The sequence below is a fragment of the Talpa occidentalis genome, unplaced genomic scaffold (genome assembly GCF_014898055.3).
Source record: "Talpa occidentalis isolate TD23 unplaced genomic scaffold, MPIMG_talOcc4v2.1 talOcc4.15, whole genome shotgun sequence".
Lineage (NCBI taxonomy): Eukaryota > Metazoa > Chordata > Mammalia > Eulipotyphla > Talpidae > Talpa > Talpa occidentalis.
The window spans coordinates 74,321,303-74,340,983 of NW_023601543.1; the positions used below are offsets into that span (position 1 = coordinate 74,321,303).

The following is a 19,681-nucleotide window of genomic DNA, read 5'->3' on the forward strand; positions in this document are numbered from 1 at the left end:
GGAGTCTCAGGGACAATAATTTGCATGGAGCCATCATCTCCATGATAACAGTGGCTTCTTCTGGAATATGTCCTGAAGGACCTGCCTGAAGTTCTTGAGGAGGTGTTGCTCTCTTCAGAAACATGTCCATGGCATTTTGTTTGTTTGCTTGCTTGTTTTTTTTTTTTTCTTTCATCACAGATTTGCTTGTGAGTAGATAGTGTACCATGAACATTCCTCTATTAATGAAAATCTTTTGATTCTTCTCTTGCAGTTTCCTTTTCTCTTGTCTCTTCTTTAGCAATGCATTACTGTTCCAGTTCCAACAACTCCTCATTAGTAAGTTCACCAGGACTTATTAATTCTCTAGCATGTAATTATCTAGCAAGTAATTCTCCTCCACAATCAGCTTTAGAGTTTCCAAAAGTTTTTCAGTTGCCTTTACATCAGCAATCATATCAGCAGATTCACCACTCAGTTTCACATTATGCCATAAATAATGGTTCTTGAATGCATTAAACCACCCAGAGCTAGCAGGAAATTCAGTGCTGTCATTGGAGGCAGCCTTTTCTTTCCACATCTCAAACAAGCTCTTTGCTTTGGCTGTGAGGTCATGGTGCTGAGAGAGGTAGGTGTCTGTGTCCGGTCTTTACTCCAGATCATTACAACTTTCTCCACATCCGACAGAAGTCCTTGAATTTTTGTTCAGTTTCTTTGCTGTCAGTGAAGTAGACACTTGAACAGCTTCCCTCTCTATGTTCCTGTTCAAGATCGTAGCTTTGTCGGCACATGCGTGACTGGCAAGCAATGACCATCACTCATTTCCTACTTTTGTTGTCCTTAATCACTTTTAATTTGATTTCCAGATCAATCACTTGACATGGCCTCTTACTGGCAACATTAGCAGTGCATTTGACACATTTAGGGACCATAATGAACAAAAAAACATGAGACTAAATCAAGCACAAGGAAAAATAATGCTAGCAAGAGACGAGGTAAACACAAGATGCTAGGAGGCTGCTGCCAGAATAAAGTACTGTAGTGTGATAACCACTACAATAGCACCAGGAAATTAGGAATTTGGGGGCCACCATCATGTGTGGGGATTCATCATTGACCAAAATGTCATCATGTGGGGTAACTGTACAGGAGGGCCACTTGTGATTCCCATGGTTTCCCAATTGGGAAGGTGTCCCTCAGTGGAAGGTACTTAATATTTTCTTTATTAAGCACTGATCTATTGAGCTTCTATCATGTGCCCTGGGGGGTTCAAAGATAAGTAAGGCTTTCTCTCAGGCCACGTGGGGTTTCAAAGCCTAATCAAAGGACAAATAAAACATTATTAATGGATACCATTGTAAGTGTTTTGTTTTTTTTTTCCCCCTCAATAATTGTGAAGGCACTGTGGAGAAGGAGTGAATGATGATGTTTGGCACAGGTAGGTTCATGGAGGGCCTCACAGACTACACATTTATAACATGAAGTTCGTGGAAGTTCTTCAGGCTAAAGACAAAAGGAAGGAGATAAACCTCTTAGAGAAGGAAACAACAAAAGTATTCGAAAACCGCACAGGGACAGGAGGTCCCCTCGCTGGAAGATTAGTGAACTTGATGGTGACGTGAGTCAGGACTTAACAAATGAGGAGAAAGCAGGCAGCTATGTGGACACAGAGAATGATGGGAGACACGAAAAGGAGGTCAGACATTATCAAGTGAGCCATGGATAATTATATGAAGGAGAGAAGTGTGCAAATCAAATGTGCATAATGGAAATGTCAGTGCCATAGCAGTAGTGCGGAGGATGGGCCTGGGGGCAGAGAAGCTGTGCCTGTAGTTCAGCTGTTTGCTGTCCACCAGGTAGCCAGTTACCTTAGGGTGCTGAGTACTTGAAATGTGCTGGTCAGAACTGAGTTGTATGTGCTAACCAGCATAGCACATACATAGAATAACAAAGAAAACAAAGAATGTAAGATCCTATTAATGGTTCACCTTCATATTTTGAAAATGGTAGCATTTTTAATATTGGGATTAAATAAGATGTACTATTAAAAGTAATCTTACCTGTTTCTTTTTAGTTTTATGTGGCTGCTACAAGCTTCTAAGTTATGAATGTGGCTTGTGTCATCGAACTGTTGGCTATCCCTGCTCTAGGTGATACATGATTGATGACCTAGGTTGTGACTATAGCAAAATGATAGGGAGAGGCTTTAACAGCTATTAAAGGAGGGGAAACTGACAAAGATCTGTTTGACACTGACGGAGCTAGAGAGGTTTAGAATTGCTCTGAGAGTTGTGACTTGATTGACAGGGACAATGGTGAGTTCAATAAAGAGCCTGTCCAACCCAAGAAGAATAGGAGCTAAAAAATGAGTGTAGCATTCAGTCTGTTGAGTATGGATTCTGGTTTCTAATGAAGGAGGAGTGGTAAATAAATGACATCCTACATAGTTCTGGCATTTAGAACAAAGATTGTCTCTAGAAATGAAGATGTAAGGGTTTCTAAGCCTGTGGAAGAGAAAGGAAATCATAATTATCAGTGATATTGCCCCAGAAAAGAAGAATGGAAAGAGATGGAAATCACGGGACCTGGGGAACCATGCTTTAAAAGGAAGGGGCAGATAGAGAAACTCATTGAAAACTCAGTTGGAGAGATGGGGTACTTCAAAGACTGGGGTTTGTGAAATTTGTGGAATGAATGTTATTAAAAAAAACTAGTGGAAAGCACCATAGTAAGAAAGAGGAAGAGAGAAATTGAGAGAGTATATTTTTAATGATTTTCTGTTCCCTCTGAGGCTCAGTTGTATGTTCTGTAAAGTTCTATGTATTTTTTTTTTATAATAGGCTCTTTGTTTATTTGAATTTCACTGAGTATACCGCTCCATTTTCCTCAAGATGCTCTCTGACTAATACAGATAGAATCTCCGTTTGTTTCTTCCACTATGCTCAGGCTTGCAAAATGCACACATGAGTAATTCTGAGGCTGCCCAGTTCCGTTTGTTGGAGGGAAAAGCTGTCCAACCAGTCCTAGAATTTCAGCCTGACAGCTCCTGAACAAATTTATTTTTTCTTGTTGGCTACTAAGGCTACTAAAACTAAAAAATGATATTTATCATTTGATCATTTAGAGAGTAAAACTGTCTTCCTGTAAAACTTTATAAACATGTTCCTCAGCTAATGTAACACCCTCATGTTTTGCAAAATTATCTCATTCATGAGAATACTTTCTCATTTTACTTCAAAATAGGAAATAACATTTTCAGAAAGTGTTACCAAATATTTGATATTATAGCACAGGAGTTGACAAAAATGTAACCTATGAGCCGAATATAGCAGGCCAATGTCTTGTAAATAAAGATTTGTTACAACAGCAGTCACACCCATTCTAGGTATTATTTATGGCTGCCCTCAAGAAGACAGTGGCAGAGCTGAGTAACTGTGACAGAGACCACGTGGCCCACAAATGCTAAAATGCTTATTTAGTCCTTTAGGATTCACCCTGTTGTAGAAATAGACACATTGATTACTAACTAACAGAGTAACCTAAACACCAGATAGGAAACTTATATGGGACTTAAATATCTAGAAGTTTGCTAGGTTGGCCATTCACAAAATGCTCACTTTTCTTTAGGGAATAACTGGATTTTTTTTTTTTTTTATGCACAGAATCATGATTGCCAGGGAAGGATTGACTGGTGATTTTAAATACAAAGCATCTTTAATAAAAATGATAAATAACAAATGATATATTATTATCCAGAATGAGTGACAATTTAAAAAATTCAGTTCAAAGAGTTCATTAAGGATATTAAAGGAATAGAAAAAATGTGGGATTGTATTTGTAAGTATAGGATGACTTCACAGAAGATATATGAGCAAAATAATAAAATAGCAATCATCTAAAATTCAAATAGATGTCGAGTGGAAAGTAGGCTAGGCTATTAAAAAGGAGAGCAAAGATATTTCACAATTTTAAATTAAGGTCAACTTGTTTAAAGATACAAAGTTTATATAATAAAAATAAAGGTCCACTTGTTTAAAAATACAAGGTTATGAAACTGTAGAAACAAATATGAACTTTATATTTTGGAAATCAAAATATCATCAAAAAGGAAAATATCCGTTGAAGAAAACATACATGCTATTAAGTAAAGCACATCATCATTATATAAGTTGGACAAACAGTTCTTTAGGCATGATATAAAAGGATTTCTGGATTGTTCTCTTTGCCTTTAGATTCACTGTCCTTCAAGATATGGACTACATGTTTACCATTTACTTCCTATAGAAACATGATATTTTAGAACTGAAACTATCATGTGCCATCAAGTCCTCTGACCATGCCTTGCATATGAGGGCAATGGCGGGTGTAAAATAAAATAGTTTACCTTTGTGGTATATTTGGAAATGAATGTATTCATTGAACCCAAAGAACCCTGGCGACTAGATGTTTCATATTCACATTGGGTACAATTCTCTTTGATCTTTGCTTTCAGTGATCTACTTCCTGAAAACTGCTCTAGATAGACTATTTCTAGTTTGCTCCTCTAACTTCACGCTCAAGTCTAAAACTCAGGTTAATCTCTGTTTTTCTGTGTTCGAGTATTCTTTTAATATAATAAGAAATGGTAAAGAGCTTTCCAAAATGCCTATTCCACAGAAATAGAGAATGTGTGGCTGGATGTATCTATTCCATTCATTGGCCTTTAACACTTTCTCCCCTGCAGTGCACTTGAATTTCTTCTGTACTTTTAAGTTTGTTGTTATCTGACTCACCTGTGACCCTATAAGGTAGAGATGTGTGATATCCTGAACATAATTGCTCAGTAAATACTTATAGAACACAGTGGATACTTAGAGTATATTTCAAACGCCATCATTATTGCTACATACTCAGTTGTGATAGTTCAATAAGGAATTGGGTGATGGAAGAATCGCCCAATGAAAACTGTTAGTTGAATGTGTTTATCCCTGCAGACATCAATACCTTTATCAGCATATTTAAGATATTTAATAAAACCATAGAAAGGCAATCTGTTTAGTAGGTTAAAACTATGTCTGTTAGCACATTGGAGCTCAGCCTCAGCTTTTAAATAAAAGATGAGCTAATTTTAGGTAAGATTACCGATGTTCGTTTTATGAAAAACATAAAATTTACAGTAGACTTAAATTATTAAGGTCTTCTGTATGAGAGTGGAAAGAATCATTACTTGATCATGATTCAATTATTTCAAAGCCTCAAGAAACTGATTGGGCCAAAAGAAAAGCGCAGCAGGTCAGAGAGCAGCACATAATTAAAACTACACCATACAATCTAGTACCATTGCACTTCGAGGTCAGAATCATAATCTAGGCTTTCCAGTTAAATAAAATCTCTCAATACTTTAAGCCATTGAAATTGCAATTCAAATGTCTAAATTTAAATAGAGTTAAACTTTAAGTATAAGCAATATACACCCTTGCATGCAAACTACCGTTGTAGTCTTTGTAAGAACACAAGCCTATTTTGTATCATTTCAACAAAAAGAGAGCAAGATGGTAATTTCAGAAACACAGTGTGCATCACTCCTAAAATCCTCCTAATTTTAAATGATTTCCAATTATCATATATATATTCTAAATGCTTCTTTGCTTACTATAATAAAACCTTAATATTATATACTACTCCCTATATTCACTCACTAATAGAAAAAGAATAAAGGTAACAGATAACTCTTTTTGAAATATTAGTAAAATAGAATGTGAATGTTAGGATCTGTATTGACCCCTCCATCCAACCAAAATTTGTGTATTTTTAAGAAGTGCCATTTTAATTTCCCAATCATTTCTAGTTCTTAGTGTTAACATTTTAACTTTTTAGCTAGAGTGAATTATATAATATTGCACAAATTATCCTGAGCTCATTGTCTCATCTTTTGTTTTTGGTCTTAGGTACTTAAATTACAATTTATTCCACTGGAATACAGTCTATATATCTGGTTTTTACAATTATAAATTTTTATAGTTTTATAATTTTAACTTTTGCCTTTGATATTTAATGCTAAATGTTAAAGAATAACTGAGATATTAGTAAGAATATTAGAATGTTATTAGACATATTAGCAAGGTATATTAGTAAGCTATTGGCTTAATATCTCACCCCAAAATGAAACAGCATTTTAAATCATTACTTGTAGTAATTGTTCTCTTAAATATATAAAGTTAGACACATTCTTGGAGTACATTTACATAGGTAGGCAGCTCAAAAACTTCACAAATGAGCAAGAATTTTGGATGCAGAAGATAGAAGTGTCATAATGACTGATCATGGGTTTCAGGCCAATAGAAAATACAGTGAAAACAAAAGTTAATAAGAGGTAATAGAGGACCTGAATTGTGGTGACAGCCAAGAGCATGGCCAGAAAAGATGAGAAAATGGAAAATGTCAAGGAAAGTTGATAGAAATTATCACGGAATAACTGTGGCACTGCTGTTTCATCTCCAAGAATAACGGCCATTGTCTCCAATCTTGCATGTGTTCCCAGATCCTAGCACAACCTTTTCCTAAAGACAGTTGTACATCCAAAAATAGTCTGATTTTGCTGGAAACTCGTTTTCTCAGTCTTTCTTTCATTTATGAATGGGCCTGCCTGCCAATATTGACTAATATTGGTAGGCATCCTCTAGAGGAAAAACATATTCCACATTGAAAGTTGACTTGTAAGGAGAAACTTCACTTTGAAACAGATGTGTCAAATTGTAGCAGCCATTGTTGTGAACATGAGAAGAGCACACAGATGGAGAGCCAATTTGTCACAGATGGTAGTCCAACAGATGATTAGAACCTTGATTTCTAAAATCGTAACTGAGTGACCCATGCCGTGTCATCTGGTTTCCAGGTTTCTTGTTATATGAGAGTGTAATGAGCACCCGCACTCATCTCCGAGTAAGCCTATGCATTTGGGGGGGGGGGGAATTTTGGAAAAGGTTGAGTAAAGGTCACCTAAAGATTTGTTCCTCTCAAGTATATGAGTCACTCGTTTATCTCTGGGACTAATGAAGGATCCAGGAGTTGAAGATCAAGAATACTGAGTAATGAAATCAGAAGAGTCATGGAAGTTGAGATGGAGTTGAATGAGGTAGGGGGAAATGTCTTTTTTTTTTTTTTGTTTGTTTTTAATTTCTTTTTTTTTTTTTTTTTATAAATTTTATTGTTATATTCCCCATACAATTGCCGCCCCCCATTCTGACCCCAATCCCTCCCCTCCCGCCCCCGCCCCCCTAAAAGTGTCTCTGGTTCATAGTTTTTTGTTGATTTTGATTTTCACTTTCTTATAGTTTTTCATTTTCCTGGTCCATTATTTAAGTTTTCTAGATTCCTGCTATGAGTGAGACCATCCGGTATTTTTCTTTTTCTTTTTGGCTTATTTCGCTGAGCATGATCCCTTCCAGCGCCATCCATGTTGCAGCAAATTGCATGTGTTTATCTTTTTTGAATGCTGAGTAATATTCCATGGTATATATGTACCACATCTTCTTGATCCAGTCATCTATTTTTGGGCATTTGGGAAATGTCTTTTAAGCAGAGACTCAGGAGAAGGCCAAATATGTTTTCAAGCATTTTTTTTTCCTCAAAGGTGAGGGGAGGGTTTGCAAGTTTCTAGAAATTAGGGATGAGTAATTTAAAATTATTTGTATCCTACTGCGTCTAAATCAATGTCATTAAGGGTCTATTTACTAATTTTCTTTTAGTTACTCAGCCTAGCAAATGTGAATATGTTAATTATGAATTACGTAGTTTTCTATTCCAGTGCCTTCATCCACCCAACTTACTCCATTTGCACACTAGATCTTGAGTTTTAAAATCATGAACTTGCTTACACAACAGTTTTCAGGAATCTAACCCCCACAAATTCGCTGTTGGTTTTTCTTGTAGAAAATTTGACCTCTATCTTGTTGCCATTAATTCTCCATTTTATATGCTTAAATCAGTTCAATTAAAATTCTGGAAGAAGAGAGAACTTGTCTTCATACACCTTAGACTTTCCCCGGTGACAAGTCCAGTGCATAAATGTAATAGCTGCTTGTTTCAAAGATACTAATCTAATTACCCTTTGTAATTGTACTTTATCATGTTTAGCAACATTTTTAACATTAGATACTATGTATTTTATTCCTTATATCCCTAAATTAATGTGTTTAATTTCCAGTATTAGATTTCTGTTGCTGCAGTAACAAATTACCACAAACTTAGTGTCTTAACACAATTTATTATCTTACAGTTGTGGAGGCAAGAAGTCCATGAGTGTCACTGTATTGAAAGCAAGTTGTCAACAGTGCTATACTTCTTTCTGGGGATCTTTGAGGAGACTGTTTCCTGCATGCAATGATCATGCTCATTCTTTGGTTCTTGGATCTTGTCTCCAAGATGCAGCATTGCATCTCTCTGTGACATTCTTCCAGAGTCACATCTGGCTGTGACCTCCTCTCCTGCCTTCCTCTTGTCCTTCTGAGAAGGCTTGTGATTGCACTTAGTCCACTTGGCGAATCCAGAATAATGTCTTCATTTTAAAGTCAGTTGGTTAGTAATCTTAATTCCATCTGAAACCTTAATTTCGCTTTTGTCATGGAATCTAACATATTCACATGTCCAAGATTTAAAATGTAAACTTCTTTGGAAGTCATTATTATGTTTATCATTTCCCCCATAATCCTGAAGTTATTTTTTTTTATTTTTGTTTTTGTCTTTGTAACAGCAAAAGGATTTTTCTAAGCATGAAATAGGTCATGCTCTCAAATAGGAAAATTCAGTATTGTGAAGATGTTTTCTGTCAATATATCAGGGAAGATGCTCTTATCTCAATAATTTGAGAACTTATGAAATATTGAGGAAATAAAAAGCAAGAGTGTCAAAGAGGATTGTAAGTGAAAAAGAAAAGGAAGAAGGAAAGTGGATTGAAAATTTACTAAAATAGGGCCTCCCTGGTGGCGCAGCAGGTTGAGTGCAGTGCTGTGAAGCTGTCTGTAGCCTCTGCAGTGCAGAGGCTAGGGAGATACCCACATGGCACCGCATACCTCTTCTGTCTCGCCTGCTGCACCCCTATGCAGTGCTTTCGGTCCATCTGCCTGTTCTGCTCCCTGCTCTGTCTCTGGTGAATTCTCTCGCCCTTCTGTGCCTCTGGACTGTACCCCAGTTCTTGTATAAATAAATAAATCTTACCAAAAAAAAATTTACTAAAATACTTATTAAAAGGTGTTTAAAATCTTTTTGTTTTTAAGATTTATACACACAGGAACTGGGGTACAGGCCAGAGGTGTGGGGGATGAGAGGATTCACCAGAGACACAGTGGGGAACAGAACAGGCAGCTTGACTGAAATACACTATGAGGGGAGCAGCGGGTGAGTCAGGAGAGGTCTGCTGTGCCATGTGGGTATCTCTCTGGCCAGGGATCGAACTCGTGCTGCAGTGGCTGCGGTCGGGTACATAGGTTGCGTCTTAACCCCTTGTACCACCAGGGAGGCCCAGTGTTTAAAATCTTAATGATAATGTTATAAACACCACACCCACCCTCCCTGTTACCCCATGGTTCAGTCACAGAGACTTTCATACCTATTTGCTACTGAGAAATTGATGTGACCTTATTTTGCAGGGCAGTTTGGAACTATATGTTAAACACATAGTAAGCATGTAATACTCTCCAGTATTCTTATTGGAGGAATTTATTCTATAGCAAAGTTCACACAAGTTTTATGAGAATTGTCCTCATTCCTTTTGAAATCACAGAAAACAACTAATGTCCATTGGGTACAGATTAGGAAGTATTCAGTACAATTCTACGTGCTAAAATACAAAGACCTGTGACACATTTTAAGTAAAAATTGAAAATGGTAAAATTGCATGTATAATATAATTCAATTTTTTTAAAAATAAATTTTAATTAGAAAGTATAGACATATATACTTTAAGTATAGAAAATATAACAAAACAAACTGATAAATAAATAAAATCACTTTTGGGAATTTTGAAGGAATTTGCAGGATGAAGATGCCTGTTAATGCCAGGAGAGAGCACTTGAAAAAGAGGGATGGATATATATTTAAATTCTCCAAGTTTATCCTAACACCTGGTCTGTGGCTTTGTTTTCATGAATTGCAAAACAGTCAGGGATTATAATCAATATTGTAGCTACCACAAGTAGCTAATTCACTGGAATAAGCACCATCCATGGTAGATAAAGGATACTTTACTTATGTTGAGTGTATGACAAATAAATGATTTTTCTTTCCCCTACCTTCACTGTATTGCACTTCAGTGTATTCAGGCACTTTCATTTTAATTGCATAGCAAAAAAGAAAAAAAAAATGACTGCTGAGTTTAAGTAAAATAGCATTCCATTTATGTGGAAGTATAGAAAGGCAAACTATTGCTATTAAAATAGCAAAAGGCTTTGAAAACATAGGAATGTCATATATTAATCCAGTACTGCTTCAGGTGTTGACCCTGAACCAGCGCATCAACAACACCAGGGAATATTATAGATAAAATTCTGAGGGCCACTGAATCAAACTCTGAGGTTGAGTCCCAGCAATTTGTCTTTTATTGGCCTTCCAGGCGATTCTGATGCAAGCTAAAATTTCAGTAGCTTTAATCTATAAGAATCCAAATGATGGGTGAAGAACAAGAAAAGGAACAACTGAAGATATTGATCCAGTTTCTTTCTGAATTTTCTGAGGTTTATAATTCAGATATAGGCCTAACATCTGTAAGAGTGCACTCACATCCAAACAACACCTATTTTCATTTCTTCCTGGTGAGTCAAATGTTGATGAAGCTAACTCTATGGGAGCATCAAGGCTTCTTAAAACACCCAACTTTCACAGAAGCTAGCAAATAATGAGCAATGGGCTCTAGAATGTTCCAATGAAGTAATGCACAAAACCATTTGATAGCATCTGGCTACAGGTCAAATTGCCTCAATATCAAAAGCTGATGTTTGGGTGGATACATTAGGATTGTGTTGGCACAGTCATCAAGATGAATGTGCCATGGGGTGAACCTGAAATGTGCCTTATTCATCCACTGTTATTATTGAAACCATATCCATGATTATGATATCCACTTGTGAATGCTAAACATCTGGAGCATTTATTTTTCTTTTTAATAAAATGTAATGTGGGTTCAGCCACTTTGGAGGATAGTTTGGTAATCAATTACAAAGCTAAAAAGAGTCTAACCATATAATCCAGTAGTCAGGCTCCTAAGTATTTACCTAACCAATTTGAGAATTTATGTCTAAGCAAATACCTGCACCTGGATATGTATAGCAGCTATATTCATAATCACCAAAATCTTGAAGCAACCGAGATGTCCTTCAAAAAAGAGAATGGATAAATGAAATGTGGCATGTCCTTATAGTAGAATATCATTTAGTGATAAAAAGGCTCGAGTTACCAATGCAAGCAATGCTACGAATGAATCTTAAAGCATACTATTATGTAGGAAAAAGTTGTTGAAAAGGCTATGTATTATATGATTCCATTTATATTCTGGGAAAGGTAAAACTATTGAGATGTTAAACAGACCAGTACTTGCCACCAATGGGTTCATTTGGGGGCATACTAAACAAGGTGCTGATCTTTGCTCATGTGCATATTTTGCAGTTATGTCAGGCATGGCATTTTGTTAACACATTTTATGATCAAGACAGAAATTTAGACATCTCAGTTGTCAATGAAGAAAGGTGGAAAATGCTTTTTCTACCTCCCTTGGTGCAGACAAACCCCTCCCCCCAAACTCAGAATTCTATTGAAACTTCTAGTTTTCTGGGAAATGTAGGCGCTTGTTTTATTCACTTCCCTTAACAGTTGTGGCAACTTTCTTGATCCCCACAAATAACTGGCTTCCCTACAGAGCCCTTTTTAAAATATGTAAACAGTGGCGTTCACAATTTATCATCTCTGTTCCCTAAAATTCATTCTACTTTTTAAAAACTTCACGGATGATAGTAATCTTTCATTGTTCCTCTCATCATAGTGAACATTACCCTGCCTCTATATATGTTATAGACACACACACACATATACAGACATATATATATATATATATATATATATATATTTGAACAATAGTTCCTTCTAGTATTCATTGGACTATCTCCCAAATTTTCTGCTAAATCATTAACAAAACTGGTATTTATTGTAGACCTACTGTATGTCAGACAGTAACTTAGGCTTCTAGATACAGTAGTGTAAACAGTAGACAAAGTTCCCTCCTCTCATGGAATTTGAATTCTGATTGGTGTAGATGGGAAAGAGGAAGATTACAGAGAATTAACAAGTTATATGACATCAGATGGTGATAATATCTGTGAAGAAAACCAAAAGAAAACAAGTTGAGAAAGACTGAAGAGTGTATTTAATAAATGTCTCCTGATAAGGACAAATAAGGAATATTCTTGATATCAAAAAGACAGATCTCAGGTGAATTGGTGGAGGAAAGTCTATGGGGACTACACCTGAGGCTGTGGACAGTGGCGCTCAACCGCTGCACCACCAGGGAGGCCCCAGGGCTGCATATTTGAACAAGCTTCCCACATGCAACTAATATGGATCAAGTTTGAGAACTACTGATGTAGCAGAAGCTCATCGCACATGGAAATACTAGCAAGTACAAAGGCAGCCAGAAAAGAGTATGTTTATATTGTTTGAGGACCAGCCTAGAGACCAAGGTGGCTAAAGCAGAATGAGCAATAAAAATCCTCGAGGAGATGCAAGTATAGATGGGTGTGGGAATTGGGGAAGCAGACTGTGCTGTGACTTGTGGACCAGATATGACCTTGCTTTTTATTCTGAGCTGAGCAACCTGTGGAGTACAATGAGAGAGTAACGACACTGGCATTTTTTAAGAGGATCTCTCCATTGTGTGGCTGGTAAACTCTAGGTGTGACCTGGAAGAAGCAGACAAAAGGTTATTGCATTAATCCAGGTCAAGGATATAACTTGGAGAAAAGAACATTTTTGGAGGTTAGGGGACAAGTTAAATATGATAAGTCATTAGACATCTCAGCTGAATAGTTAAGTAGACTTAGTGTTCAGGTTTACATTTCAGGGAACAAGTTGGGGCAGAAAAAATTAATTTGGGCATTTTCAGGATATAGTAGCTTTTCAAAGCCATAAGACTTGTGTGATATTGCAATTTATAGCAAGATACCTGTATTTGGTTTTAGTCCCCCCTTTTGGTAAAGAGTTCCCAAAACCCTTGGAATATCACGGAAAGAACAATAAAGGCATCCACAGTTATATTAATGAGGTGACATTTGGAAATCACCCAAGGATGGGGGCTCCTTGCCATGGTGCCAATCATGTGACTAGAGTTATGGGAATTTCAGTCCCACCCCAGACCGCCTCCTGGGGGAGGAGAGAGGTGGAGGTTGAGTCAGTCACCAACAGTCAATGAGTTCATCAATCATGTCGGTGCAATTAAACCTCAAAAAACCAAAGGAGGATTTGTAGAGCTGCTGGGTTGGTGAACGTGTGGATTTGGGGGGGCTAAGAAATCATGGATGCGCTGCCCCTTCCCTCACACCTTGCCCTTGCAGCACCTCTGAGAGCCTCTTCCTGAGTTCATTTCCTTTATAATAAGCTAGCAATCTAGTGAGTAAAATGTTTCTCTGAGTTCTTTCAGCTGTTCCACTAGCACATAAGCTGGGGGGCATGGGAACCTATGATTTACAGCCAGTGGGGTTGAAGTATAGACAGTGACCTGGACTTGAAATTGGCATCAGGAGTCCAGGGAAGGGACTATAGGAATTTCCAGTCTGCACCTGCTTGCTCCGAAGCACAGGTAACCCCTTGGCCTTCTGACTGGTGTCTGAGGGGGGTCAGCATTGGGAGTCAGCCTGTGGAAGCGCGTGCTTGATCTCCTGGCAGGTAGGGTTAGAATTGAGTTTATAGGGCAGACAGCTGGGTCTGCGGATGCGCGTGTATGTGGAGACTATTTCCCCACATACATATTGGAAATTGGTCACAAAACACTCACTTAACTAAATAAGGTCTAGGAAGTGAGTACAAAATGAGAAGAGAAACCTGTTCTCAGGCCTAGACCCTCTGATGAGGGGATGAGAAAGACCCTCTGATGAGTCAGTGTAGTGTGGAAAAAGAGAGTGTGGTGACTTAAAGGCCAAATGAAGAGCTTTTAACTGTTTTATATCAAAACTGCTGCATAATGAAGATGAGAATTGTATAGTATGTGTACAGTGGGTAGGGTGACACATTGTTCATTTGTATCTCATCAGGAGCAGTTGTGATGGAGGGCTGGATGCAAAATGATGACTGCGTCAGGGGTGCAACAGAATTACTTTAGAAGTGGCAGTGGTGAGTACAGGCAACTCAAGTGACGCTGTAGCAGAAAGCAAAGTAATTGGATTATATCTCAAGTAGACTGTTGTTGGATTTTGGTTTATTTCAGACAGAGGCTGTCCCTGGGTGATGGCTTGATAATGAAGATGATGCACTGGAAAGGGAGGAAGTGCCGAAGCATGTCAGGGAGGGAGAAGTTTTCCTCTGCCTTATGTTCAGTTAATGGGGCCGGGCAAATTAAATAAAAGAGTCACAGGAGAAAAGGGCAGCGTTTTCATCATGTACGTGCATAGGAGTTCACTGCAAAGTTAGACTTGGGCTTTATGTGCCTTTTTAACATGTGAAAAGGGAAGAGGGTTTGGGCTTCAAACCCAATGATGGTCTATTATGGGGAGTCACCGGGAAGCGTATGGGGGAGCTAATGGGAAATAAGTCTGTTTTGTTTATGCAAACTTGTCAGCTGTCCTCCAGGGATAAAGTTCTCTTCTCTTCCTGGAATGAGGGATGGGAGGAAAGGAAATACCTTCATTTAGGGAAATTATGGCCTGCTTTTTGACAGTTAAGGGGAAAACTGTATCTGTGTTCAGTTGCCTTCCACTCAACATAATCCTTAGGCCAAAATGGCGTATTTTGCTGTAGCACATTTGTGATCTCTCATGAGAGAAGAGGTCCCCTTAAGCACAATTTCATAAAGCAAGAAGAGGCGATGGAATCCAGTGTGCACACTGAGAGGCGGGTTTCGTACCACAGAACGTTCTGCCACAGCCGGGACAGGAGGTAAGAGTGATGGATTTAGTAGTCCTGCGAGAGCTTGAACATAGGCTTTGGTCTGCTTCTATACTTCTCGGTGCGATCACAATCACCAGCTGAATGTGGGCAGGACATTGGGAACTTTAAGGGGAGAGGAAAGTTGTGGAATAATCTGGCTTACCTAAGTTGTTCTGTTCTAGTTGTGGTATCGACTGGTACATTTAGTGTCTGTGTTCTGATGCCCCTCTCGCCCATCAAGATTTATTTAATTCATTTCTGTTAAAGATTAGTAGGAGAGTTGTTTTGTTGTTATTACTGCAGGACCCAAGCTGAAGGAAGATATATTGGAGGTGTTTTCCTTCTCATCGGGGCAGTTGGTGGTAAACTCCAGTGTCTCACACAATACATGCCACCTTTGCCCACACTCATGAAGCGGTAGTCATATGATTATTTTAATCTTCAAGGAGTTGGGGAGGGATAATCTTCACATGGGTCTTAGAAGAAAGGGAACGAGCTACCAGCCATCATTATGCACTCAGCAACACAAGGCTCATCTGATACGAATTTAAAGATTTATGTAGAATATCCACAGAGTCAAATCCAGAGGAGTATTGTTTATAATGAGAATGTTTTGTGCTTAGTAATGTTTTTAAGTGTCTTTATCCCACTACTTTAAGACTAAGACAAGCATTGATTGGTTTTGCCTTGGCTTTGGGGGTTCCCTCTCATACCAATATATTTGATTTTGAATTAAATGACCATTTAGGAAACAAGAAATCATGCGACAGTCATGCATATTCCAGTTCTCACAACAAAGCAATAAAGTCAGTCTATCCATCGGCATAAAAAAAGCGTAAGAAATATGTAGGAAATAATCACTCCCAAATACTTCTGGACAACCATGTGCTAGTAGGAACCGAATTAAGATTTGACCCCAGGAACTACTAACTCTAAAAGCAGAGCAGTTTCCCCTGTGAGACATCATTTCCCTTATTAGCCATGACAAGTGGAATGAGATTTCCTATGTAGACGCAGGTACAAATTACAGGTCGTTGCCGTGGTTCTGTAATTCACGACAAAGACACATGTCTGCTTCTGTGTTTCTTTTCTTGTACATTGAAAAGAAAGGACTAGCTGGTGTTTGAAGACACAGTGGACCTGAGGTGGGCATGAAGATAGCTAGACTCATGCATTGCTCCAGTATATCCCAGCAAGGAACTGAGTCTCCATCCCATCCTATGCCAAACAGGGTCTTCTCCTTCTTCCTCTTCATTCGTCAGAGATATTGAAATGAGGCAGTTTATATAAAGGCAGTGCACACAACTCCACATTCTTTCATCTCTAGTATTGAATACCAAATTTGTCGCAACACTATTGTAGGGACTTGAAATAAAGTACTGGGGGAAAAAAAATGCCCGTCTTCACAGAGCATTGAAAGCAAAATGAGGATTATTGGAGTCAGTTTCTTTCCTTTTCTCCACATAAAGTCTCTTTCCCTTCCAAAAATCCTTCTATATTCACTCTCCTTTTCTTCCCAAACCCTCCCTATTCTTTGATTAGTGTGGAGTGCTATGGAGTGTCCATTTTTTCATTAGTGTTTAAAGATAAAATGAAACTCTGTCTTGTTCCCTTTATAACCTACTTAAAGTACAGAAAAGGACAGTTATATGTTAAGGCTGCAGTTTGTAACCACAGAGCTAACAAAATGTGAGCGTCGCAACATAAGAACAAAATCTTTCAACACAAGGTAACAATTTAAGAACTTTCTCCCTCATTTACTGTAGCTATATCTGTATCATTTTCTTTATTGAAACATTTGAAATTAAATGGTGGCTATGTTGACATTAAATCATACATACTCCCATCTGGTGTGTCTGCTAAGGATCGGGGCATTCTCCTGCGTAAGCTCCAGAGGTCTCACTCCCAATGAACTTAATGATACAATAATTTTTGTCAACATAGAGTTCATATTCATGTTTCCCTGTGTGCTCTTTCCAGATTGTTGTTTCTGACCCACAATCCAATCCAAGGGTCGCTTACTGCATTTGCTATCTCTCTTTAACTTCTTTTTGTCTAGAAAATTCCTGCCACTCTTTATCTTTCATGATGGTGATATTTTTGAAGAATTCAGGTCAATTGGTTTGTAGAATGTCCTGTGTTTTTATTATCTAAACGTCTCCTCTTGATTAGATCCATTGTAAATATTTTATAAGAATTCTATAAATGTAACATTGTATACTTCTCATTATAGGGTATCAGAAAGCATATAATGCCAGTTTGTCCCATTATGGTTATGCCAATTTGAAGAGTGAATTAAGATGGTATTTTCTAGTTTTCTTCATTGTAGAGGTATTTTTTATCCATTGTGATTAATCAGCAACTTAGGGCTTCATACAATGAGACCATGTTAATATTTTGTACTCCTACAGTATTTCACCTAATGGTGTTAGCCTCTGTGAATGATTCTTGCCTAATAATTGTATTAATGGCTGCAAAGGTCATTGGTGATTTTCCAGTAGCAGTGTTACATATAAATTTATTAGCATTTTCTGCAATGAAGATTTTTCCTTGGTCTTTTTGTTTTTTAAAATTACTTTATACTCAGTGATTTTTTAATATTCTATACTCATGATGATATAAACTATCACCATTATTATTCTTTTCAATGTTCACATTGTTGTAAGTTGACCTGTAAGAGCCCTGTCAAGGGAACTCTCGTTTCCCTTTGGTGTCACCTAATGTGGTATTTTAAATGTTAATTTAAAACTTCACTTCTTAAAACATCGTATTACACCAGTGGCAAAATGATTTCTTTAATGTTCCCTCTAATAAGTTAGAAATGATAATTCTAAGCTTATTTCCCCATTTTATCCAACAGAATGGGTAGACTAAAAGAAAAAAAAAAAAAGATTAAATCACTTCTTGAGTGATGAACTACTCTGTACAAACCAAACATAAACCACCTGTATCACAGCTGTTCTCACCAGCATTGGTGTCATTGCTGATCATTCTGGAAAAAATATAGCTGTGACCTTTTAATGAGGGTTAATTATAAAGTGGAAAATTTCACAACTCTCAGGAAGCTTAGTAGTGTTTTTGAAATCATATGGGTGATGGGTAGTGATGATTTATCACTGTACAAAGTTGCTGAAAAAGTCTCAAAGTCCTGATAATTTTTTATCATTGGTATAAAGTATATTATTTTTTAATTGACAACATTTTCTTTAGCTGAGAAATGAGCCACACCATCTATCAGGCAGGAAGCTTGTTTAAAAATTGCTGCTGTGTGTTTGTAGTACATGTTTAATCTTTGGTTTTCTATGACTCCTGAAGTTCGCTGTTTCAACATTTCTGTGTAGAGAGTAAATGGCTCATCATTTTGAATGTTTGTTGCTTGATATTTTATGTAAGTATTTACAGTGAATGCTTACCCTTTGGGCTTAACTGCATGAAATTATTTTGCCATCTGAGTATAACTTTCACAAGGTAATAAATGACCTTTACAGTTCTAGCCTCATGTGTGGCACTTATCATATTCAGTAAATATTTTTGTAAGGAAATTGATGAAGAATTTGAGAAAAATAAAAAATGCAACAGAGTGTGATGGTGTCTAATAACGGTGCACCTTATGTTCCCTTTTTGTCCTGTAGCCAGGCCTCAATCCCTCACCCATGTGTTGCAAAGCTGGACCCTGGCTATGCTAAAATAAGCAACCCAGCAGACAGGGTGGAAGGTGTGGTAAAAACAGACAAGAAATGCTTTCCAGATAAGAAGGACAAGGGTCAGGATACAGGCTAAGTGAGAAATAACTCCTTCGTTGTGAGCGCGTAAGAGTATCATAATCACATTAAGTATTATCAGTTCAGAGTTGGGGGATATGGGTTGATGGTGAGGAAATAGCCTTTATGAAATTTTGACCCTCTTGAAGCCAGTGATACTTCACAAGAACACTGTACATTGATTCAGCTTTCTCCCCTTCGCTGAAAATGCTTACTGGCTTCAGAGTTCTGTCAGGGAATCCAGAAAACCTAAAATTTTATAACCATTCTCCTTAACAAAAGCCCTTGGATTATGAGCTTTTCCAAAATAATGAATAAATCCCCTATTAAGATATTTTTAAAACATCTTAAGAGAACTAGGCTCTTTTCTGAACTCTAGTAAGACCTATTTGTTTGGAATACATCCCAGATGCCCCTGTGGTCAAGAAGAAAAAGCTATGCTAAACAAAAATACTTGCTGTTCTCAATCTAGGTAGGAACCTTGTTTCTGATCAAGAAATTGACAACTCACACAGAGTGCACTTCTTCCTGATCTAAATTCAGCAAATAGTTTCCTGGATAAGGGTTCACTTTAATTTAAGAACAACATCTATGCATAGTTGCTGCATCTTCCTCCGTGAAGTGACTTCATGGTCACTACCTGGCGTGATTAATTACACTTCAGCATTGTATGTTTGTCTGCTTATTTAATCGTTGAACTTATCTTCCATTAGAATATAATTTCCATGAGGGCAAGGAAATTTACAACTATGTCATCAACACCAGAAAAGGTAGGCTGGTTCAGAGTGGATGCTTAATAAACATTTATTGTCGAATGGAACACAGGTGCTTACATGATT

General features: G+C 37.5%; 1 long non-coding RNA gene across 2 annotated transcripts in view; it reads left to right on the plus strand.

Annotated features, from left to right (window-relative positions):
• The window catches only part of LOC119246772 (uncharacterized), a 150,990-nt gene extending 135,819 nt beyond the window's left edge, over positions 1-15,171 (plus strand). For both annotated transcript variants that reach the window (XR_005125553.2, XR_008552034.1), the window contains exons 3-4: positions 14,250-14,328; positions 14,953-15,171. This is a non-coding gene — a long non-coding RNA (uncharacterized LOC119246772). The remainder of the gene's footprint in view (positions 1-14,249; positions 14,329-14,952) is intronic.
• The last annotated feature ends 4,510 nt before the right edge of the window (positions 15,172-19,681 follow it).